This window comes from Lepeophtheirus salmonis, chromosome 6 (genome assembly GCF_016086655.4).
Source record: "Lepeophtheirus salmonis chromosome 6, UVic_Lsal_1.4, whole genome shotgun sequence".
Lineage (NCBI taxonomy): Eukaryota > Metazoa > Arthropoda > Copepoda > Siphonostomatoida > Caligidae > Lepeophtheirus > Lepeophtheirus salmonis.
In genome coordinates this window covers 40,061,445-40,072,473 of record NC_052136.2, presented here as the reverse complement: position 1 = coordinate 40,072,473, position 11,029 = coordinate 40,061,445, and the positions used below count along the sequence as shown (strand labels likewise).

Below are 11,029 nucleotides of genomic sequence, written 5' to 3'. Positions count from 1 at the left end.
TATTTAATTAAAGGAATAATCATTTCAAATAATAATAAGTCAAGTAATAACCATTTACGAGGCCTCTTCAAAATATATTCCTTAGGAAATATTGGTTAAAATATCGGATAAATTATTTATTTATCCATCCCTAATAATGAAAATAACAGTATTCCAGGTAAATTGTCCTAAAATAACCGATTGCAATAAATACATTATTTTTCCCTCCCTCCTAAAAAACAAAATAAAATAAACATTTTTTTTATCATAACCAAGATTTATTATTACAAATATTATCCTTAAAAGTACTGACTTCAATTATTATTATAAGAGCAAATACAAGGCTTGAAATAGACAAATTAAATATTCGAATAACATCCAATCATAGTTGTATAAAAGTATTAAAGAGTGCCTCGGTGATTAGAAATCCGATCCATTCCAATAATTTGACCAGCCCATCCTAAAATAAAAAAGAGTACTAGTAAGGGATTTATTATTTGGTATTAAGTCTTAAAAATTAAGACAAAATTTTAAGTAATAATAATTTGGTTTATTTTTGTGAAGATAAATTAATTAGTTATACCATGAATGGCTAAATATGGTTAAAAGTAATGTTGTGCCGGTCTTTATTTATTCTGTCCAATCCAGTTTTAGAACAGGCCGTTAATACTGTCAGTCCTTGGAACCGGCCTTTAACTGTCGATCCTTGGGATTTTTACTAATAATATCGATGCTTTATTGAGCCAAATAAGATTTATACGATATTTATTAATAACATTCCGCCGATTTGGAAAAAAATATTAATGTTTCAATTATAATGCAATATAATCAGGGCTCGGCAGACACTTCAGTCCATGGCTAGTAAAATATCAGTCGGGCTTATCCAGAGTGATCTGTATATAGCTCTTATGACTATGTAATGCCGTACTTTAAATACTGTATATATACAGGCAATTTCGGGTTCAAATAAAATATTTTTTTAAACAATTATTACAGGTGATTTTTAGTCAAATAAACTTTTATAATACAAATTTCGCAATATTTCACTTTCTGTGTAGATTGGGAATGTTTTTTAACAAAACTCATAGTTCTAAGCGCGGATCCGAATATCAATATCAGAACCAACCTATCAATTAAACATATTCTGTAAGGCGCATTATTTCCTTGTTTTTGACTGAACATAACAGTATTGTAAAGGGGTTTTCCTTCGAATCTAAGCCAATCAAATATATCCTATTGGCTAGTGGCTAATTTTATTGACCGTCGAGGTATGAATATAATACAGACATATTATATTTTTACTTCATTTACATGATTTAAATAATTACTTAATAATACAAAAAGGAAAAATGCCTATAATGAAGTCACGAAAGATCGTTTTTTTTATCTTTTGAAGAACATACAAGCGGGATTAGATGGTACTGGACTGGACCCCGGTCCTCGGTCATAAATAAGGACTGACAAAATATGTGTTATACGGGCATTCTGTTTATCAACTTTTTCCAAATCTATGGTACGGAAAAGTTGTCATTGGTAAGAAAATAACTAGTGATGGGACGATTAAAAAAAAAATTCAATGCGATTCTAGTAAATATTCCCGACTTCAATTCTTTAGTATTTTAAAAAATAGTTGAAGAAATATCATTTTGCTATAAATTGCTGAAAATAACAATTGTAAAAACAAATCCCGTTCCTTTGTTGAATGTAAATATTATTTACATTCAACAAAGGAAGGAGATTCCTCTGCCCGGCGATCTTCTTCCGAGGGAGAGTAATCCCAAGGTAAACTTTGTAAAGGAAAATTTTGTGAAGACCAAGGTTAACAGAAATACCATAACGCGTGTACGACTGATGTTTGACTTCCACCACGCTTTTAATATTGACGTCATAGTATATGAGTTGTTGCATGTTTTGTCAAAATCTGTTTTTCTCGACCAGCAGTCTATACGATACATCAAATTGAAAATAATATCAGTTACGTCATAAACTATGAGTGGTCGCGTGTTTTTTTTTTCAAAATCTGCCTGTATTGCCCAGCAGTCTGTACAATACATGAGATTGAAAATTCTAGCAAGCCCGATTACATGATGGTCTAACCTTGTATTTCTATTAACCATGGCAAAGACTAGCCTTCCCAGATCCCTTTAAAAAATAAAACGATTTCCCAAAAATAACAATATCTGCACCGATTGCATATGTTTCTAACACTTTTGTTCACATTTAGTTTGTTTTCAATTTGTTTCTTCTCAGTTTTCGAGCATTTTTAATCATAAATTATGAAGTTAGAGTATTTATAAAACTATAAGACTCAAGTAACAAATTTACAGGGTCGTTTTAAATATTGACGGATATATTAAATAAATTATATATTTTTTTCATAACTTAGAAAATTAATAAATAGTTAAATACCAGTAGCAAATAATAATACATAAGAATCGGAATCACAAATTCAACATTATTTTCCCAAATTCAACATTATTTTCACTAAAAATAACCATTGTATGAATCACAAATTCAACATTATTTTCAAGTATGTTAAAGTTGTTTTCTAAAGTCATGCTATGGAACCAAAAGAGAAAATAATGTAAGGAAATTTTGAATTTATATTTTCGGCTTTCCGTTCTGAAAATGTCGAAAAAAAACAACACTTTAGTGCGTTTTCACTGACGTCATAAATTGCATCACAATTGAAAACGACACCCTTTTAGGGCTTCATTGCTGTTATTTTTATTACATAAAATAGTCTAAATTTCCAATGGAACGATGTAGCTTATTTAACAACACCCTCTGGATAAATTATAGTCTAATAAAAGAAAATATGGGTTTAATGTAGTGCAATAATTAGTTTATTAATTGTAAACCTATATGGATAAAAATGTTTCTTCTCTATAAATTGAACCTTAGTTGTTGGTAAAAACGCTGCCATGCTTCTCGAAGACAATAAGAACTGAGTTTAGCTGTGATAGTTTATTTACTAGAATAAAGAGTTTTAGCGATAACCATTTATTTTGCTAAATTTATTTGCTTAGGAATAACAGCGCAAAATTTATTTAGAGCTGCCATTAAAAGTATATTAGTGACTTCGATGCTGAATTAAGTAATTCATTTGAAGAGGAGCAATTAGTTTCGGCAAGACCTGTTATGAACAACAAGTAAATAATTAAAGGACTCTGAAAATAAATCCAAAAATATCCCTTGAACAGCATCCTCCCGACTTAACTTAACCCCCCTTTATTGCTACGAGTATAAATTACAAAATTGTTCAAACTACCTCATAAGAGATTGCTTGGGGAACTCCTCGCACCCCACCGATATACGAACAAATACAATTTTACCTTCAGCCTATTCAAAATAAAGGGTAAATACTAATTATTATCCCAGCTATAATCTAATTCAAGAAATCCCTAAAGGAATAAATCTTATCTTTAAGGGGTATAGATTTCAAACTAATAAAGCCATCCCTAGCCTAATAATGTAAATTTAATGTTCGTAGGGTTGCGCCCGGGCGTTCCTTCATGTATATGGACTTAAAAGAAGATTCCTAGGGCAGATGGAGTAAATATAATATTATAATGTTTACTTATACTTAATATGCACAACTCTATCTGACCAATTAAAGGTACATTTAAAAAATCTAATTAATCTTGAGTAAACCCCATAAAATGGCTTTTAGAAAAAAATAAACTTATCTTTTGCATTGAATACTAATTGATGCACAATAGATAGACAGTATAATTTGAATTAATCTAAGTAATATTTAATGAAAATCCCATTAAAATGTCTAAATACGCATAATTTTTTTTCTATTTACCTATTAGGTACGAAAAAAGTAGAATTAGAAAAAAATATCTTATTCTTTCCATTGTATTACATAATTAATTTTTATCTACAATATGGAAATAAAATTGTATAATACAGCGGTTTGATTTTCAACTTTTATCGAATTTCGATTACAGGTAGTGCAAAAAGTTGTCATATGGTATCAAAATGATCTATGAAAAATTGCATTGTCATACGAAGTAATTTTAAGGTTGCACATCTCAATTAAATTATAAAAAAAACAACTCTTTATTTCGTTTGATATATGTAGATACTAAGAATAGATTTGATAGACATTTTTCTAACCTAGTATAAGTATACAAAACTCAAATTTATTTTATTGAGCAAAAAAAGAGAAAAAAAAGTTAGGAAATTTCATGATCCACGAATAGGACGAACCCCTTTTTTTTTTTAACATTTTCTGAAAGTAAAGATCAAAATGTTCATATCTTTTTTTGCTCTTTAAGGTAGCTTTACAAAAAAAAAAACTTATTTTTTATAGGTTAGAATAATGTCTATTATCGTTAATTTCTGTAAAATTAGGATTAATGCTGTATTTTAATCTTTATTGACGATGTAAAGAAATTATGTCTCCTTTCAAACTTTGAACTGCATGTGCTACTTAAAAATGACATGATAGTACCATACAATTTTGCATGGGTGATTTTCTTACTATATCCCCACTTTTACAAAATAGCCGTTGTCGAATTCGAAAAAAGTTCAAAAACAAACCTACTCATTGGATAATGTCCCAGCAATAGAATATTTTTAATACATATTTGGGTCTGATATATAATAAAAAGGAAAGATAAATTGTGTTATAACGAAGAATGAAATGAAAATGAGCAAATTCTATTTTAACCCAATTTTTCTATTGACCTCATATCTTGGTGAGAAAAAAATTAATTAAAATTGGCCTGTTTCGCTATAATAAGAAAAAAATCAAAAATGTCGTGATCAATAAAGCCCTTTTATACTTAAAAGAATAGCTTTATAATATTTGAAATTAATAAAGTATAGTTTTAAGGTAAACCTAGAGTTCAAAGGTACAAAACTATTTTAGGGTGTGTAGTAGGGTGATCCATTAATTCAATTTTCTGTTGTATTTTAACGGAAAAAGTTATGATGGAAAAGTTTCAGTCGTCAAAAGGAGTCTTACTAGCTTGGAAATTGTCTTTTTTTTCGACATTCTCTATTAGTAAAGGGATTCACAAGTTTCAATTTTGAAGCTATGTTGCTGGATTTCCCATGATCTTTCTCGGCGTAAACACTCAATGTATTTATCTATATAGTAATAGTCTCTCAGTACTTCTTTAATTCGCAATAGAGATGAAATTTCTGTAATCTTTTTCTCGAAAAGTTTTGAATGGCTTTTTGTGTTTCTAAAAGCCAACAAAAAAGTATGACTTTTTTTGATGAAAGTCATTTTTGAGAAGTTCGGAGCCCCTCTATTTTTATAATTATTAAAGTGCAAGGCAAGGGGACATGTACAACGTATGTGCACAAGTTTTTGGCCCCTCCTCTCATGTTTGCATTTGCTACTTATTTCTTTAGTTTCCTTTCCTTATAATGTAAGCAATTTCAAAATCCCTTCCTACCTGCCTTTGAACTATGAACACAGCCTGCTGGGACAGGTGCTATTCTACCTCTAAAACCGACTTTATATATCTACATTCAATTACGGTATTTCAGTACGAGTATCTATATAGAAAATATTTAAAGCTGGCAATTTTATATCGCACGGTGTTACCTTGCTAACACAAAAATGTCCTATGCATTTTGTTGTCTGCTGTCGATTCACTAATGTCACTTGATACTGCATGATTGTTTGATCATTTATTATGTTTGATAATAATAAGTTATTCTATACTTATGCAACGTTTCCAAAAAGACAGGAATACAATTTCTTGTTTATTCCCAGTCGTATATAAATATATTTTTATTATTTATATGAATATATTTTGGCGATCATACAGCAATAAAAATGTATAGCTACGCTTTTAATATAAGGTTACTAAGTAATATTATTACACGGTATCGAATAGTATACTATGTAGGATTTTAATAAAAATTGTGAATAAATAGTATGACAATGATAGTTTGGGAGTTTTTAAGAGATTCATAGCAGTTGGTGTGATTGACTTACTTGGGTAACTGCCAGATGATTTTCGGCTTCTTTTCTTTTTCTTTTTGCGAAAAAGGTTGCGTGATACAATAAAGGTAACGATGTGAACACCGTACCGTGAATACAACTTATGGATGATAGGATACAGGTAGTCTTGGATCAGTAATAGGACTGATTGCCTAATCAGTCTACTCCCAACCCTTTTCAGTTGTTTTTTTTAAGTATGTGTGTCCGATCTTTTTTAACATTCAACATCGATCGGTGTTTCAATCCAACAGTCCTATCTATTTTTATAGCTATTCTTCACTCATAGCTGGGATTAAATAATATAAAAAAGAATATAATAATATTTGGTAGCTAGAACCTATAATAATAAATGGTAGCTAGAACCTATAATAATATGTTCTAGCCATACACTTCCTACTTTAAATTTAAGCTAATTTGTCTCTTGAAAAAAGCAATGTTGAACAACTGAAGGACATAGTTAGTAACTACATTACAGCTGATTTACTTTCCATAAAAGACCGATAAGGACCATTCCTAAGACTGCTGTCTTTTTAGACCGATTCACCACTAAATGTAGAGTATCTCTTATGGCATGTTGTTGAAATATCAATTCAAGATGAATTAGCACTCTTAAATTGTGCTAATTTATATCTTATCATTATAATCAATATATATGTATCATTTGTCAATCCATTACAATGTTTAAGGTCGTCATTCGTCTTCCTATTTGTTAAATTTCTTATCTATAATTAGCATTTGAATAATCCAAACAGAGTACATTTTGTGCACCAATGAAAATACTTCATCTGATGGATGAATAGTAAATATTATATAGGACAAAATAGAAATAATACCATTTTGTCAAATGCCTTATATTCTTAATTAAAATAATATTTACTTTAGTTAGTTTTAGAAACTTATCATAATTCTTCATACTAATGAAAAAAAAAAAAAAATTACAGAAATCAAAAAAGAGATAGAGTAGTATTAAGTTTTTCAATTGAGATTCCCTTGAGTTTAGATTATTTATATATATTTGTTATTTGTGCACAAAAGATTTAAATTAAGTTAGGTAGGGTTGTAATAAATATGATCTACAGTATGTAGATGTTTTCCTTAAGATTCCTACTTATAACTTCTCAAAAAATTCAAAATGTTACCAGATCCATGACTACGGAGAATTTGTAGACTTCTCCACTAGTAGTTTGTCAAATTTTTGAAAAAAAAAATTGCCAATTACTTTTTGTTGATTCATCAATGGTTAAATTTAGTTGTCTTTTTTTGCTCAATTCTTCAAAAATTTACTTTTGACAAAAAAAAAAATTGTTAAATTTTTTGATGTCACTTTTTCCAAAAAATTATTTTATTAAATTTAGCATTTACAAATAAGGAAAAAAACATTATGTCAATGTTGTCTAAGATTTGTCAAAAAGACTCCACCCACCCCCTACCCCCACTATCACCTAAGCGTTAGTCACACACGTAGTTTGTACATAGATGCTCCCTTCTCAAGACTTAAAGAATAATGTTAACAGTTTGGAAAATAAAAACCCTTTTCAGGTTGCAACTACAAAAAGTTCTTGTTTCCAGTCATAAATTTTACAATTCGAAATCCCTGACAGATATACACGTAGGGACTGTGGATCATATTTTGGGTGGGTGAGGGAGAAAGAAGTCAGCTAAATGAAAACTCAATTTCTTAATAACACTTCTAATATTTATATAACTATGTAAATACATTACAAATTTTTGTAAATATTTGTTTAGCCTTGTGAAATGTTGGCACTTTTCCATTCTCAAATATTTAGTTATGTATTTACAATTAACTCCACTAATGTCAAAGAAATATTTTGGTAATATTACTATCAGTTTCTCTAGAAACTTAAATCATTTGAATTATTGATTCCTTTACTATCTGTTGACCCAAATTCAAAACTCATTTGTTGCCGCAAAATTTGAGACATATTGTAACGTTCCGTTCTAAGAAGACAGTTGTAGCAACTCCAAATAACCTTCCTACGGTTTATTCTTCTCTAATATTTTGTAGACTCACACGATATTAGAATATAAACATCATGGTCGTCTGCAGGATTATATATAAATATATATATATTTTTTTTTTTTTGGGTACTTTGTATTTGGAAGTTAAAAAAATCTAAAAATCTACCTTTTTAGAAATAAATTTCAACAATACACAGCTGTTTACAAAAAATTAATTTTAAATATTAATTTTTTTGGAAAAAATGTCACAAATCCACAGCTATTTCCAAAAAGTTGAATTTTTGCGAATAAATTTGAAATTTATTACATTTTTTTTTTTTTTTCTTACAAACGAGGATAGTTAATTTATTGTTAACACGTAATCTTCTGTCTTTTCCTATTTTCTTGTAACCTTCATAAAAATATGGATTTTATGTTTGATAGAATAGAGGATTTGGAAAATTCATAACCACGTCTATGGACTTAGATCTTTTGGTTGGGTTGAAGAGACCGCTTCAATATCGTTATGGCAAGGTATATTCCTTCGTATTTCCTTAGATGAGTGAATTATGATCACCATGTTTCATTGAAGTAGTTTACTCACACCCGTTATCTTCTTGATCTTTGTTTCTAGCACCATGTCTTCCCATGGAATTTTATTTGGGGTGTACTCGAAGTTTTCCTTACATACTACATATGTATAAAGATTTTTTCCAGGGAAATTAGACCTTAAATTGGACCAATAGCTCGGGATACATGATATGAGCTTATTATATTTTAATATTCAAATATTTCAAATATAGGTATATAATAAATACTAAATAGTGATACATGAGTTATCCAAGTTAATAAAAACGGTATTAGTAGTAAATCATTTAAGAAATAAATTTAAATTGCCAAATATCGATATATTATTTAAATTATTTATTTATTATCATTCGAGCATCTTCTTAAAAGTAAAATCTATTAGATTACATCATAACTCCTTATTATATCTCCAAATAATAACGTAACAGTGCCCCCAGCGTACAAAAAAAATTATGTGCACCAAAATATTTTTCTACTATTGATAACTAGGGTCCTCGTTTGGCAACTTGGTATAAAACTTTATGTAGGAATTACTTCGATGTAAATACTTGAATTCTACTCTAAATCCATCGAGGATGTATTAGAGAGGAACAAATCTTCAGTGCTACTATACGTCTTTTCACGCACTAGTGATGACTTTATGCTTATATACATATTATCTCCTCGAAAATAAAAGAATAATTTTTAAAGTTTTGGGAAATAAGATAATCCTGTTCAGGTTGCAATTACAAAAAGAGCTCCGTCTTCCATTGTCATATTTTTTAAACCTATAACATTAAGTGTAAATAGAACAGACAGGTACTACTCTCCCAGGTAAAAAAAGAAAAAGAAAATATTTTTTTGATTTGATTGGCTAAAAAAGATAGTTATTAGAATTATGTATCTTGTATCGTTTTGAAATAAAAGAGTTCAGATCCTCTTTTGATTTGGGGACCTCTTCTCGATATTTCTTAACGTCTCGAACCCTTTAGATTTCCAGTGTCGCGTTCGACATACTTAAATGTCCAAAAAAGAGAACCTCTAACTTAGTTTTAATCTCTTAAGTCCGTAAAGTATTGATGGATTTTTGCAAGATATACTAACATACCAAGGCGAACAAAATTTTCCAATCTTTTCCAAAATTTAGGCGCAATAGAAAAGTTTTCTGTTAAGTTCAAAAGTTATTTTCAAATAATAGAAAAAATATCTAGTCATTATATTGAAAAGATCCATATCAATATATTTTTTTACACTACTGACAAAATGTTTAATTTTTTTACACTACTGACAAAATGTTTAATTTTTTTAAACCAATGTGTATAATTTCTTTGTTTTCATATAACAAAGTTATATATAATATATAAGTTACTTTATATTTGAGTTTGAGTTTCTTTTATATAACTGACAAGAAATTGTAAAGTAAAATATTGAATAATCACAGAGTACTTTTGTATTTTTTATTGAAAAAAAACAAAAAAAAAAACACGAAGCTTGTTTTTTCAAAATTATTTGGCATCCTATTAAATATTCATGGAGGGATGGGGGTTTATGGACCTCGTGGCCCTCCATTCCACTCTGCAACTGTTCCCTATTACAAATTTTAACTATACGGTGAAGGGGTAACAATTTTTCGCAATTTTTTAATTATGTACAATTAAAGTTCCTTGAGGTAAAATAACACTCTTTTTTCCTTAAAAAACTTATTAAATCAATGCAAATTTGGCCATTTTGTTGTGGAAAATAATCTGTAGAACGAGAATTATGGTCCTATTCATCTAATTCTAAAATAATTACTTTAAAAAAACTACATAAAGAACTGTTTTTTATTAAAAAAATATCCTATTAAAAAGTATTTATTAAGTTATCTAAAAATAAACATACTCGTGTATGTCATTAATAATGTTTTAAGAATCACTTACCTATAAAATGATGGACGTTATATAAATGGTTAATACTGTTATTTTCCTGGAGTCTACCCCAATTTTATTTAAAAGAGTTTGTTTTCTTATTTTTGCTCTTACATATTTATTAGTGTTCTTAAATTCCAGATTTATCCTCATTATTATTTCTAAATACAGTTTTCCTAGCTTCTTTTAAAATCCGTTGTTTTTACTAAGGAGTACCGAGTGTTTCATTAAAATCTGAACACTTTGAAATTTGAACTTCAAAAAATTTAATTTATTAACTTACAATATACTTTCAACAAAATTAATACTACAAATAGTAGTCTCATCTCTCTTAATCATTAATGTAGACGCCCTTAGTGGCAATAATGGCTTCAAGGCGGCGGTGAAAGGGCTGGAACCCACTGCAGATGTAGTTCTCCGTCATGGCGTCCAAGTGCTGGCTGACAGTAGCTTTGAGGGCCTCGGTGTTTGACGAACGGACACTGCAAGTCTTCCTCTTGACATGCACTCAAAAGGTGTAGTCAAGAGGGTTGGCATCAGGGCTCTAGGGGGGTGAAAATTCGTCATTGACATCCAAGTGTCATTTTCTCTACTTGTACGTCTGCTAAAGAGCTCAAGTTTGTTTCGTCTTGTAATTAATTATTTT

The 11,029-nt window shown here is 29.2% G+C and overlaps 1 long non-coding RNA gene across 1 annotated transcript in view; it reads right to left on the bottom strand.

Moving 5' to 3' along the window:
• Positions 1-245: 245 nt before the first annotated feature.
• Positions 246-11,029, bottom strand: part of LOC121120311 (uncharacterized) — a 30,259-nt gene continuing 19,475 nt past the window's right edge. Inside the window, exon 3 of the long non-coding RNA XR_005865003.2 lies at positions 246-439. This is a non-coding gene — a long non-coding RNA (uncharacterized lncRNA). The remainder of the gene's footprint in view (positions 440-11,029) is intronic.